At 37.8% G+C, this 15,305-nt stretch overlaps 1 long non-coding RNA gene across 1 annotated transcript in view; it reads left to right on the top strand.

The window, feature by feature from the left end:
* Positions 1-15,305, top strand: part of LOC126427163 (uncharacterized) — a 117,200-nt gene that overhangs the window by 18,334 nt on the left and 83,561 nt on the right. The window contains exon 2 of the long non-coding RNA XR_007576544.1: positions 5,972-6,049. This is a non-coding gene — a long non-coding RNA (uncharacterized LOC126427163). The remainder of the gene's footprint in view (positions 1-5,971; positions 6,050-15,305) is intronic.

Genomic DNA, 15,305 nt, shown 5'->3' with positions numbered 1-15,305 from the left:
TCCTGTCTCTGCTTACTGTTTGTTAGACAGACAGACAGACAGACATTATTTCCACGACATAATACTTATTTCTTTGAGATTGTGTTCTTCGCAGTTGTATACCATTATTTACACCTGATTCTCTTATCTTGAATGTGCTGCCATACAGTGTATGTTCAAGTACAACGTGTACATAAAATCAAGGAACACATTCAATTATTTATTTAAACATTGTGCAGATGCCATACATACTGCATTTCGAAGAGAAACTTTTTGAAAGTTTATTTTTTTCTATTAACATTTGATATGCAAACCATGAGTCATCAGGTAGATGACAATACGGTAATCGAATTCTTGCCTTACCCATCCCAGCATGGCATCGTCGACTGTGGCAGTCACTTCCCGTATTCACTCCCGGAGCTCTGCTACATCATATGGTAGAGGTAGTACATACACAAAAGAGTCACACAGAGTGAGATCTGGTGATCGGGAGGGCCATTTCATGAAACAGAATTCCCCTTCTATAGCATGGCCGAGCCATCGATGTGACTGCTCCGTTTTCAGTTTCCCAGGAACTTCACGATGAAAATGGGGTGGAGCCCCATCCTGCTGAAAGATGAACAGAGAGTCCAATCTCATTTGAGGCATCAGCCATTGCTGCAACATGTACAAGTAGGAATTTCCAGTGACAGTGCTCTTGGCAAAGAAGAATGGCCCATACCATTTTTGACGTGACAAGACACAAAAAACATTTACCTTTGCAGTACAGATTCAGATTCTTTGTTCACCATTGACCATCTGAGGTGGAATAGGCAATTTAAATGGATATCATATAACATTTTCCTTGAATAGTACCTTAAAGCTAAAAGAGCTTTGCAAATAGTGCCCATAGATGATAACATACACCATAACATAAGATAAATACATTCAGTGACGTCACATAATGAAATCCTTAAAAATTAATGTTGATTGATTTTATATTCATAAATTCTGTTACATTGTAAAAAGGATTGATTAGTAACCAATTTAGTAGCTTGCTCTTGAAGCTACTTATGTGATCCGACCGAGAAGAAAATGGAAGTTTATTAAATATTTTTAGACTATTGATTCGATGGGAATTCCCTGTTCTTGTCAGCCTGTGCCTAGGTATGTCTAATTTTGTTTTGCCTCTGGTATTATGGTGGTGCATGTTTTCCCCCATTTCAAAATCTGCTATATTTTTTTTTGCATACAATTCTGCGGCGTATATATAAAAATTAATAACGGTTAATATTTTCAGCTGAATGAACAGTGGTCGGCAGTGCTCTGATCTACCAGAATTGCTCATTGGCCTTATCACTTTCTTCTGAATTTTTAGAACTTCAGTGATGTGAAGAGAGAGTCCCCATATCAGCAGTCCATACTCTATCTGTGACTGAAAGAGTCCAAAATAAATAACTCTTAAATATTCTTTTGTGACCAGGCTCCTCTGTTTCCACATTAAATACGTAACTCGAGACAATTTTGCGCAGGTATGGTTGATGTGTGTTTCCCACATTAACTTAGTCTACATGAATTCCTAGAATTTTAACTGCTTTCATCTATACCTCTTTTGACAATCCCTGTGTAATCTGTTGGTTTTTATAAGGATTGCAAAGCAGTGTATTTGGTGAGAAGCAATTTAGTGCTGCTTCCATGTCATCTTGCATCATACCTTGCAGAACTGATATGTTCTCAGCCGAGCAAGCAAAGTTGTGGCGTCAGCATAACCAAATAACAAAAGTGAGGATACAATGAGGTAAATCATTGACTGCAGTTATAAAAAAGAAGGACTTAAGGACAGAACCTTGTGGGACTCCTGTCTTAACTTCTAGCAACTGTGAGTCTCTGTTTCTGACATAGGCAAACTGCTTCCAATTTTTAGGTATGATTCAATTACTGCCAATGCAGAATCTTGTATGCCATAGAATTTGAGTTTAGCACTTAGGATATCATGAGAAATCCAGTCTAATGCCTTACTTAAATCACATAAAAGAAGTGAGGCTTTATTTTTATTCTCAAAGGTTGTTATTACTTCATTCACAATTGAAAGAACAGCAGTGGTGGTGTTTTTTCCCTTGCGGAAGCCAAATTGACTATTAGAGAGTAAGTTATGCGACTCAAAGTAATGGTTCAGTTGGTTATAAATAAGAGATTCAAGTATTTTCAAGAAAATGGGAACTATTGAAACTGGTCGGTAATTTTTGAGATCATTTTTGTCCCCTTTTTTATACACTGGGATAACTTTCGATATTTTTAGAGTTGTAGGATGGACTCCAAACTTTCGACACCTATTAAACAGAAAGGCCAATGGTTCACTAATTATATGCACTGTTTTTTTAATTATGTATTTGGACAACCAAGAGCAGTCCATGCTCTTGGAGTTTGAGAACTTTGCCACTACCTTTGTAATCTCAGTGGGTGCGATTGTCCTCCATGTAAATGTATTGTTTGCAGGTTGTTGTTGCTTAAGTATATCACTTGCATTGGTGGTTGTTGTTTCAATTTTGTTCCTAATATAACTTAGAGAGTCCATGAAAAAATGATTAACTTTATCCGGGTCAAGAGCTATGCGATGTTCATCATTCCTGCAATGCTCTTGTGCAACAGCATTCCATGCAGCTTTGCACTTATTAGGAGCCCCTTCAATGTATCTTTTGTATGTTGTTCTTTTTGCCATTCTAAGCTTAGTTCTGTAGGTTCTCTTACATTCAAGATATGCTTTGTACAAATCCTCTTTCTGCTCCGTTCCATCTTTATGAGAATTTTTATACAAGTGGTACAATGATAACATATTTTCCCTCATATTGGTAAGTTTATCTGTGTACCACTTAATGTTTTTCTTTATAGGTTGGCTTTTAAGATTGATTTTTATAAGAGGAGAACAAGAATACCACAAATCTAAATAATTTTTAATGAAGCTCTTAAAAGCAGTTTCAGTTTTATTTATTCCCACTTGACAGTTATATATACAGTCCCACTTAATATATCCGAGTTTCTGAATGAACTGGTTTACTACTTCTTCCTTCTGCCCTCTAACCCACATTATCTTTTCCTTAGCATTGGCACCTGTGTTTGGGGAATACGTTCAAATTCACTGCATTTGTGTTGATGCTTCGTACCGTAGATTCGACAGTTGTGCCTGTTCACTTTCACAGTACTGTGAAAAGTTACTTGGTTGCTAAAAATGAAGTGTTCAACAATGCCATACCCACCCCATTCACTTGTTACAACTGTGAATAAATCTCAGAATGCTTGTCTTTGTCGTTGCCATTGAGCTTCTGCACTAGCTCCAATTTTAATGGTTTCATAGACAGCTTCTGTAGCAGGACTTTCCACACTGTCATTGGAGTCATTTCCAGTTCACAGGGTGCACGATGCACTGATTTCCTAGGATTCCTTATGAATATCTCTTGTAAGTGCTCCACATTCACTGCACTCACACTAGGATGTCCGCTTCTCATCGTCAGGCACAAGTTACCTGTCATAACGAATTTGTTGTGCCGGTGGTACATGGCCTTTCTTGTTGTTGGCTTCTTACCGTACTTGGTTCTAAACATAGGGGAAAAAAAAACTTTCAGTGTTTCTCTTCGAAATGACATATGTGTGATATCTGTACAGTGTTTGGTTTCTGTGCAATAAATAATTGAAACTGTTCCTAGACTTTATGTACACCCTGTATTTTGAAATCTCCTATGTTGGCAAACATATAAGTGTTATATCAAATATTGATAGAAACTGCTTACCAAGCATCAAGGAAGACATTAACACAGACGAGGAAAACCTAGTCAAGGAAAACATAATTTTTTTTTGAAACTGGAGTTATATTAATCTGCCAAAAAAGAAGAAAGTAGCAATATTATGAAAAGGAAAGTTACCACTCACTACAAAGCAGAGATGCTAAGTCATAGATAGGCACAACTAAAAGCCTGTCACAAACAAGAAGGTTTGGCCAGTAAGGCCTTACTGGCCGGAAGCTTCTTATTTGTGACAGTCTTTCTGTTGTGCCTATCTGTGACTCAGCATCTCTACCATACGGCGAGTGGTGACTTTTATTTCCATAATATTGTTATATTCCATCCTGGATTTTCCTTATTTGAAAAGAGAAGAGAGGTTGGATGAAAATGCATACTGAGATTAAATACAAAAAGTTCTCAAGAGTTCCTGGAGCAAGGAGGAGGTGAACAACTCAGTAAGAGCACTTGTTTTTCCTTTCATTCTTTCCATTTAATTTCAGTTACTATTCCTACTTCTGTACTTTCTTCATTGGAAAGAACCTGAAAAATGGCGCTGTTATACTTCACTGTGTATGCCTGTATCTACAGCTGCTTGGTAAATAAAAATTATATCTAATGTTATTTGACTGCAATTCTGTATGGGGTGTAATTTTTGCTAGCAGAAAAATATATAATTCCAGTGATACACTATGGCCGACCACTACTTATATTTAGGAGGTGAAATTGCCAGTGCTGCTGATTGTCACACACAAAATGAGGGGGAATGAGGAAGGGAGATATCTCATAACTTTGATGTTCCCCAAGGAGGAAAGATTGATAGCTTGGGAATGATTGGAAGAGGTCCCTCAGACATCAGGAAACTAATGAATTCGAATATATATATATATTTTTTTTTGTCACCCCATACACTTACAAGTGTCCATCAGCAGTACTTGAAATTCCACCTTCTAAAGGTAAGTACTGCCCACCCCATCTGTCTCTTTGTAATTTTATACACAGTTCAGTCACATTAATGTGAGCGCTGCCTATGTTTTATATCAACATGCAGTAACCGCTCACAGACGGCAGATGCCAGCATTAGCATTGGAGTATATATAAAGTGGGTCGAAGGGTGATGCAGAAAAGAGTGCAGATGTTATCATAATGCTGAAACAGAGCTATTTATCGGACATCATTGGTTTTTGGGCCAAGTGTAGAAGCATTTCCAAAAAGGTTAAGATTGTAAACTGTTTACATGCCACCGTGGTGAAAGTATACTGTGCATGGCGAATTAGTGCCATCCAAAACCGTCATGCAGGCAACTGTGGTGCAAAGATATGTGTGGGTGAATGAATATGCAACTGTTGAGCAACTGACCGGCCAGATGAACCAAGGGGCTACTAACCGTGTCTCCTCAATGACCGTTCAACAAATGTTGATGCATATGGGCCTCTGCAACAATGGTTTGGTTCATGCACGTATTCTGGCTGCTGTCGATCATCGAGAAAGGCAGGAATTTGCATGCCACTGAGTGGCAAAAGATGGCCTATTCAAATGAATCGTGTTTTATGCTCCATCAGACAGACGGCTTTTGGCATGTATGGCACTGCAACAATTGTTGAAGGGTTCAGGCCGGTGGAAGGGGTTTATGGTGTTGCGAATATTTTTGTGGTCTCCCCTGGGTGATTTCATCATTCTGGAAGGCACAGTCGTTCAACACAAGTAAGCATCAATCCTTGGAGACCACATCCACTCATACGTGCAATTTATTTTCCCTTGGCAAGATAGCGTCTACCAGCAGAACAATGGAGTATGTCACACACTTCGTAGTGTAAGTGTGTGGTACCATGAGCACCAGAGGGAGTTCACTGTGCTCATGCTCCCCTGCCTCCCCCTACCCCCTCCCTGCTCCCTCCTCTACCCTAAGGCTGAATTCAAAACCCGGTTGAGAATATGTGGTGACTACTTTGATAGTGTTTTTGCCACAAATCTTTGGCCCTCGGCTGTGAAACATAGCACACTTGGCCATGATAGTGGATCTGGAGTGGGTCCACATCCCTGTTGGTACCTTCTGGAACCTCACTGACACTCTCCATGCATGTCCTCACTGTGAAAGATGACTATTTGGGCTTTTGACAGGTGGTTACAAGTAGTTTTGGACCAAGCAGCTTCCTCAAGTTAATTTTACTACAGATAGAATACTTGGGCAAATTCCTGTGGTTTTGTTCACAACAATTTTCTTTCTTGTTTTGTTCTAGTGGCAGATTGAAGGATTTGTTGAGAAGTACAAGAAAATGAAAGACAGGGCAGCTCTTTAGAAAGGCAGTTTACATAAGGTAAGGTGGCATAAACCATCTTTTTAAACACAAGAACATGATAATGAAAACCTATCACCATTATGCATTACAGTATGCTATTATACTCCGAAATATACAAGGTACATCCAAAAAGTTCGATGAATGGTCTCAGAAAATAAAGAAAATGAGAGTTACAAAGTAATCACCATTAGCTACAACACATTTGTGACACTAATTGTAAAGCTATTGAAAACTGTTCATAAACACTTCTTGTGGAATAGTTTTAAGTAACGTTTTCATGCGTTGTTGGATTTATCGCATCATTACAGGAGGTGAGACCGGGTGCTACCAGTACGATTCAGAGACTGAGCGACAGACATTTCCCTCACCTCCCTCAGATAGAAATTCATGATAGATCAAGACTTTGCTTTTGAAAAAAGCAATCGACATCCTTTAATCTTGGATTTTGACGGAAGACTCTTTTTGGGAGGTGGGGAAGACAACAAACATTGTGCCACGGACTGTCACTCGGTCTCAGGATCTTATTGGTAGCACCAGGCCTCATCACCTGCTATGCCACAGATATGCAACGGTGTGTGACCACAGTGCTTTGAGCGATTGCACAAGAAAATTTGTTGACAGTTTCCAACAGCTCTACAACTGATGTCAGAAGTGTGTTGTAGCTAACAGTGGTTACTTTGAAGGCCAAGACTTATTTGGTGCACCTCTTCTTGTTTGTCTTTTCTGTACAGATCTTTTTGTTTTCGTATAACTGCTGCAATCTGCATCCATTTGGCTCTGCATGCTGTTGTCAAAAATTGTTCTTCCTTTATAATGTTACCCCTGCCCCCTCCCCTCCAACTTCCCTCCATTACAAAATTGAAATGTTTTCCTGGTGACCTCCTCCTCAGTATTCACCAACTGGGAAATCCAAAAGGGAAAGAATTTCTCCTCCAGAATATTATCCCCAAGGGGATGCCATTGTCAAGCTGTATAGTATAGGTGGATAATAGTGATGTGTTGTGTTGATTGTAGCAAAATTGGGAGTTGCACATGCTCCTAATTTAGAAAATTAAAAGTATGTGCTCTGAAACACTTGCCATCAGAATAATTCCTAATATGAATGAAATATTTTCATTTACTTGTGGATTTGTGAATGTTTTCTAAGGCAGTTAATGGGCAATGAAAAATGTCTACACCAAAAATGAGATTATTAAAGAGTTACATGTGTCTCGTCACCCGAGAAATCTCCTGTCTTACCCTTTTTAAGAAAGTGGGGACATTGACCACAACCAAACATTCTCTCTCTCCAATCATAACTTTCTCACAATCAAATGTACCTCAACCATAATATAAGAAGAAAATGTGACCCACATTATGATCTGATGAATTTTTCTGTAGTACAGAAATGTGTGAAATAGAACTAGCACTGAAATCTTTTAACTTGCTTGGAAGTAATAAAGATTCCTAAGAGATAATAACATGTTATTTGAAAGTAAGAAGATGAAAATTTTGTGTAATAATCGTATTATTGTCTTACTTAATTTTTAAGGCAGAAAAATTTGGAATGTAGTCTGATTTGTTCAAGTTATGTCTTCCTGGTTTTGTTTGTACATGATTAATAATGCATTCTATGTTATACAATTCATAGAAAAGTTCTTTAAATTTGAGAAATCCAATACAATGTTTATGTAATCTGCGAACAGTGTTATATGATTTGTAATAAAGTCTAATTTTATATTTATTTTTGATTGACGTTTATGTAATACTAAATTAAATTTTTTGAGAGAGTCCACCTCCGGATACACAAAAGAGATATGTGACGGCACACACACACACACACACACACACACACACACACACACACACACACACGCGCGCGCGCGCGCAACTATCATCTCCACATGCTAAGACTGATATGTTTATTTCTGGATCTTCAAACTAATCTCACCACTTCTCTTCACCATCATTGTATTTTCCTGCTTCTGCCTGCACCAGACATATAGTCTCACATATTCAGTGGCATAAGTTGCAAGATCCCTTGCCTTTTGATATGCTGAACTGTAAAGTGTCACACAGCATAACAGGAAAGGAGAAACGTACTATATGTTTACAACTATATGTCTACACCATAAAACAAGGAAGGAAAAGAGCAATTCACAAGAATCACAGCCAGTAAAAACATTGCTCCTGATGTGCACATTTTTGTATGACATGATGTGGAGTTGTAAATGGATTTAGTAACTGATCTGCAATTTTATTTGTCCCTCCTACAGCATTTTAAGCTTTTCACAACTGACACTTGCATTTCTACACACATGTCAAAGTAGTATTAGTGAATGGAGATAATACAAACAAGAGTTGAGATGCCATAGTTCGAATGTATTAGACTTTTCTGAGGGATGTTCAGTGAGTCACTAAGGAGCTGAAAATTGCGTCTCCAGACAGGGATAAGACAAAAACTGAAAGCATATTTGTTTCTCAGTATTAACATGATTTTATGTCTATATGAGAAATAAGTTGTGTATTAAGGTAGTCTTTCTAGCTGCACTAAGATCCATATAATTTTTCCTATTGTTTCCAACTGTCAAACATTTAAGTAAAACAAAAACCACTAACCATTTGGTCTAGTAATAACAGCATTTCTGTGTTGATGGGCTGGACTAGTGTGATCCTGTTTTACACCCTTTATTACGAAGTACTAGATGCCACTGAGGCCAACCATTCTTGTACCGGCTGTGTGACAGAGTTCACCCATCGGCCCTGCCAGGTGCCAGGAAAGTGACTACTGTTTGGTGGTTGTAACACTGAGTGTTTTCTTGAGAGGTGAAGATTTCATTCTTTTTGTCACCTCTACTAGTTTCAAAACTGTGGTAGACATAACAATTAAAATATTATTTTAAATGTAAGATGAATGTAAGCTAGCTGTCACGTCATTCCTGCTTTCTGTTTATAGTCCCCGTACATTAATACCAACAACTAAAAATGTTGACAGTGAATAGTGAACCTTTACTGCTGCAGGTAAGTGATAAAAAAATTAAAGTTTTTATCAAAATAATTAATGATAATTATATGATAGAATGTTCAGATGTAATACAAACACGTATCATGATCTGAAGCAACAACTCGTAGCACAGTTTGTGAACAGTTAACAATATAGATCAACAAAGGCAAAAGTCAGTTGTTCATGTCCTGTCCTTATCATTCTTATGTTTCATTTCCACATATTGCTCACTGTGTGTATGCTACTACAAAGAAAAATGCATTTATGACCTTAATGTGCTGAATTGAAAGCAAATACTACAAAGATATTATTGTGATCATGTATTATTTAGAATCTTGAAAAAATCTGATTAGAAAGAAAAGAAACAGAACTGTGTAGCACAAAAAGAATTGCTTGAAGCCATCTACTCACAAATGGCTAAAGACTTTCATTTCCTATTTTTTGATAGTGACACAGAAACTAAATTTTGTTTGTGACACAGTTTCCAGTTGCTGTGACAACCATCCGTGGACATTGCTTAGCTGCAACTTTGTATTCTGCATTTGCTCTCTCATTGACAGAAGATTGTACTATTAGTGAACACCAATTCTGTGGAAAGTTGTCCTGTAATGTATGCCAAAATAAATACTATAATTGATTTTGAGTATCTATTCCTTGAAGTCAAATTGATGACTACTCTCAGATCTTTGATAAATGTTTATTACCGGTAAAAATAACCCACAATCCGAAACGGTAGTGTGACAGTGTTGATGTAAACACAGAGCATTTCATCAGATGAAGAGTGACATATTAACATAACCACAGTATTCCTGGTGGTTACAGTTTGATACATCCAGTTTCCAGGAATGTAACCCATGTACACTGTCTTTCATAATGTTGACACAATTAAACAACCCATATGCTGCCTACTGAATGTTTCCAAAAAGTTAAAGATAATGCATGTCACTGCAAAGACTGTAGAAAAAGAAAAGAAAGATGTTAATGAAGATGTTAGGTGGACTGACTTTTGATAATATGAATGCAGATAGGTTAATCATGTGAGAGATTGCCACTGACTGACTACTTTGGATAGGATTGGTCTTATAAAGGGTGGTGTAAGGATTTTTGCTGCTTTCGGAATCTTGTAATTATTTGGAAATGACTAGGTTAAGTTTTACTATTTTGGATGGGCTATATACTCAGACCAAAATTGGGTTTATGAAATATGTTGTGGATTATTACATTAGAAAAATGCATGCAACCACTTTATTCATCCATGTTAGGAAGTTTGACAGTCATATTTAAATGTATAATGCCTTATGTTAATTTTATTAAGTTTTTAATTAATTACTTTACATATTAATAAAGGATGCCATTCAGTCCACAAAAATAATGTCTATGATAATACACTGGTGAACTTCAGAAGTAAACAGATATTATGACACAAAAGATAATAATGTGCCTGGTTCCAAACTTTAAGTACGTATATATTTTAATTGAATTATTTTCCAGCGAATCAAAATATCTTCTCACAGAGAATTGAATGAGTGCTTTCCGGTGAGTGGTGTCACTGCTTCAGATTATTCTGCTCAGCTCATTCTAAATTTCCTATCTCGTATAATAGTGAAGTTTTCAATTGATAACTTTTAATTAGTACGGTACCATGCACCACAGCATCATCAGCAAACAACCCCAGATTTCTGCCCATCCTGTCCTCTAAATCATTTATCTGTATATAGAGAACAACAGTGATCTTATCACACGTACCTGGAGCACTCCTGATGATACCATTGTCCCTGATACTGGGTTCTATTACTTAAGAAGTCTTCGAGCGATTCACATATCTGTCAACTTATTCCATATGCTTGTACCTTCATTCAGAGCCTGCAGTCAGGCACCGTGTCAAATGTGTTCTAGAAATCTATGGACTCTGCCTGTTGCCCTTCATATGTAGTTCACAGTATATCATGTGAGAAAAGGTTGATATGAGTTTCACACGAGCAATGCTCTCTCAAGCTGATTTGTGGACATAATCTTCTCAGTCTCAAGAAAATTTATTATATTCAGACTGGGAATATGTTCAAGGATTCTGCAACAAACTGAAGTTACTGATATTCGTCTGTAATTTTGCAGGCGTGTTTCTTTACCATTCTGCCACTTGGGACTTTGTGCTGGACGAGAGATTCGCAATAAATGCAAGCTAAATAAGGGATAATGCTGTGGAGTATTCTTTGTAAAACCAAATTGGGAGTACATCCGGACCTAGTGCCTTATTTGCTTTTAAATCTTTCAGTTGTTTCTCTGTGCCAGGAGCCTGTCCGATGGTCATATGACTGTATATTTGTATGATTTTGCTGCGTGAATGATTTCTTGGATATGAAATTTAAAACTTCAGCTTTCATTTTGCTGTCTTCAACTGCCACACCTGACTGTTCAACAAGGGACTGAGCAGAAGCATAAGATGCACTTAGGGATTTTACATACAACCAGAATTTTCTCAGGTTCTCTGCAAGATCTTTTGCTAAGGTATCATGGTGGTAGTTGTTGTATGCTTTGCGCATAGATCTTTTCGCAAACATACAAATCTCTATTAACCTTTTGTTGTTGTCATTTTTGCGGTCTCTTTCGAACTGAGGGTGCAATAACCTCTGCTTCCACAGCATCTTCCAAATTTCATTATTAAACCATGGAGAGGCTTTTCCATCCTTTATCCACTTACAAGGTGCATAACTCTCCAGACCATGATTTACAATCTGTTTAAACTTTACCTGTAACTCCTCTACTTGCATCTTACTGGAACTAAGTGATGCTAATTCACTGGCTAAGTGAGATGCTAACAACTGCTTATCTACTCTTATCTACAAGAAACACTCTCCTAGCCTTCTTACTTGATGTAATATCTTTCATAACTATGGTTAATTGCTAGTTATGATTGCTAATCCCCATTTCTATACTGATATTGTCAGTAAGATCTGGCATGTTTGTAGCTACAAGATCTAAGATATTTCCATTGTGTATGGGCTGCCAAGCTAACTGCTCAAAAGAGTTTTCAGAAAATGTTTTCAAAATTATTTTGGCCATCTGTCTGTCAGTATCCTCAGCAATGAATCCATAGATATACCAGTCTATACTCAATAGGTGAAAGTCACCTCCAACTAGTATTGCATGGCCTGGGAATTTATGCGCAACTGACTGTGGTCTTTCTTTGAAGTTTTAAGAACTGTCACAGTGGAATCGGGTCGCCACTAAAAACATCCGTCTGTTATATGGGACCAGATAACTTCACTGTCGCATTCCACTTCAACCTCAATAGAGGTAATATTTTTGTCAGCTGCAGCGAACACTCCCCCTGCCTTGGAGTCTAATCTGTCTTTATGACATATGTTCCCTGACTTTCTAAATCTCTCAGATCTTTCCACTTTAGGTTGCAGTGAGCTGTTGGTCTCAAGAATACTTTGAGCATGAGAGCTTTCCTGTAGGGCAGGAAATTCAAGAAATTTTGTTATGAATTCTTTGATGGTTTACTGATAAAATTTTGACAGTCGAAGTTTCTTTAGACCTAAAGTGGTCTGACATCCTTTGCTGCGTATTGACTGGAGAGTGTTCTTCAGAGTACTTCAAACTACTGTCTAGTAAAAAAAAACCTCATGTGCACTTCATAAGCACTCTGCTACCTGCCTGAGTAGCTGCTTCCTTCATGTAGACCACCCCCTGACCTGAGAAAGGGAGTCTTACAAATCCCCACCAGATAATGCAAGTCTAGAAATCTGCAGTCAAGACAATCACAGAATCAACGAAGCCTTTGGTTGAGACCCTCCACTCGGCTCCAAACCAAAGGACCCAATCACCCCTGGGAACAATGCTGCAAATTGCGAGCTCTGCCTGCACCCCACACCAAGGCTAGCAGTCTTCACCACCACCACTTCTTCCTCCTCCTCCTCCTCCTCCTCCTGTGCTTCATGTAGCTTTATCCTTCCTTTGCTATACTTAATCTGGTTTTGTCTTTTTCCAGTTTTCAGAATATTCCCATATGTTTTAATGCTCTGTTACTATTTTTTTTCTCCACAATCGATTTTAGTTCCTTCCATCTGTGTAAATACAGAAATGTTTCCCTACCCCTATACCGAACCCACTCCCACATAACTTGTTTCTGTGTTGCTGCTTAGTTTGTGGAATTGCTCCCAAACAGCTTTCCACAGTGATTCTATTTTATAATTCTGTCATTCCACAGCCCTCACCAACTCAGCCCTACACAATATATAACTGAGTCCTAAACATTTTGCCACTACCTCATCACTGCCTGTAAAATATTTCCACTCTGCTGTACCAATTACCACATCACATTGCCAAATTTGAAACCCACGTACTGCAGGAACAAGAGCAGCATGCACAGTGCCACCTTAAAAACTGTAAAGTCTATTTACTTTGTACACTTATATTGGACTACCACAATCCAGCACCACTACAAAAACCTCTGTCAAACCTCCTTTACATCAGTTAATAGATGCCTGACCCCATCTTGCAGAACTACATATGCTACAATCTCACAAGCTCCCGCCCACCATCCTACCGAACCCAGCACCTAAACAGTCCTGTAACATAGTAGTGAACCTCTCCTCTAAAAGCCTCATTTCAAAGGGGCTTATCTTTTGCCACATTCACAAATTCAGTCATTCTGAGCTTGTTAAAGACCTACTCTCCTTCCTAAAGTGGAAACACTTTTTTGCTACCAACTCAAAACTAGTACTGAACCCAGCCTTACTTGGTATACTCTTCCATCTAACTGTGATCCTACAATACATCCCTCCCCTCCACCTTCACTCCCCCCACCCCACTTCCTGGATCATCCTGTAACCTCAATTCTTGTCTCACCATCATTCCTCCGAACTCACATACACAGAGAGAAGCACAGTCTGGTGCTTAAAAACTGATTTCCACCTTAAAATCACTTCTAATGGAATACATTTCTGAATAAATAAAGAATATTGTTTGTGACTGCAGCGCACTTTCTGCTCCACCTGTACAGTCCTTGTTAGGGTGTGGAGTACATGGACAGTTTGAAAATTGGCTCATTCCATTTCAAGTGTAACGGGAGTCTCTGCTGGACCATTTGTGAATGTAATGAAATTTTATCAGAAGGTTCCACAATGTCTTGAATGGATATGTACTAATATTCAGCTCCATATCTCCTTTGGTTCATTTCTACAGTCTCTCGTGAATAGTGTTCCCAAGTTTGCACCACCTACACACGTGCCAAAGTGTGAACTTTGGATAACTTTTGTGAAAGGTACTTTCAGTTTACAAGCCCTTGCTTATGTGCACTTAAACAACGTTTTGTGCTGAATTAGAAGATATTATCGTTGACATTTTTAAATGCAAACTGTAAGAGCCGTAAGACTACAAAAATGACAGAAAATTCATTGTGTGACTTTGAGAGCCCATCTTTAACCAGTCACAATTCACAATTTAATCAACAGATTTGGCCGACAACTGTGCTGGCTTCTTGTGCTTTTTGTTTGATAGCCTTGGGCCTTTTCTGTCAAATTATATGCTCCTACCAATTTGGTGTAAATGTTTTGGGTGCCAAATTTGTGTAGTTTTTGGAGTCCGTATCTCAACTGTATGTTCTTTAATCTTTATAATCTTTCTGTATCTAAAAAGAGAAGCCTTTCAACTTCAGAGGCACTGTAGTTTAATTTTTGACTCTTGCCTGCTTATGACTGAAAAAGAAAATTGCTCACAGTTATTACTTTTCATACACATTTTTATGCTCAAACGTGATATTAATGAATAAACAGAAAGAAAAATCAGTGAAACCTTTTTTCTGTCCATAAAAATACTAGTGTAGTTATGTACGAATCAACTTCAAGCAATAAGCAGCAATAAAACAAATGAAAATTCAGAATGTTAGAACTCTAAACACAGCTGGAATAATTTTTTTTCACATCAGAATGAATAAATTGCTATTACTGTCTTGTTCATATTCTGAGTAAATATATTGGATTCCTGATGTTTTGGTGTTTTTATGACTTTTAGACATGTATTGTTCCGGAATTGGTCTTCTCAAAGTTTTGTGAACTCAGGCCAAAGTAGTGCTGCTGGTACCAGAGTTGTTGTAATTTAACCTTACCCAAAAAGATTGCGTTTTTAAACCCATTGTAAAAAAATCAATAAAACCCAACCATATCTAATATGAAAATTCAATTAACATACAAAATGTTACATAGTTACCCTTACGCGAACTAAAGAGAGCCATCATATTTACTGAAGGCAAATATGTAGTGTCAAAAGAATTTATTTTATTAATATTGT

Source organism: Schistocerca serialis, chromosome 11, assembly GCF_023864345.2.
Source record: "Schistocerca serialis cubense isolate TAMUIC-IGC-003099 chromosome 11, iqSchSeri2.2, whole genome shotgun sequence".
In the NCBI taxonomy this organism is placed as follows: domain Eukaryota; kingdom Metazoa; phylum Arthropoda; class Insecta; order Orthoptera; family Acrididae; genus Schistocerca; species Schistocerca serialis.
This window is presented reverse-complemented; position numbering and strand designations above follow the sequence as displayed.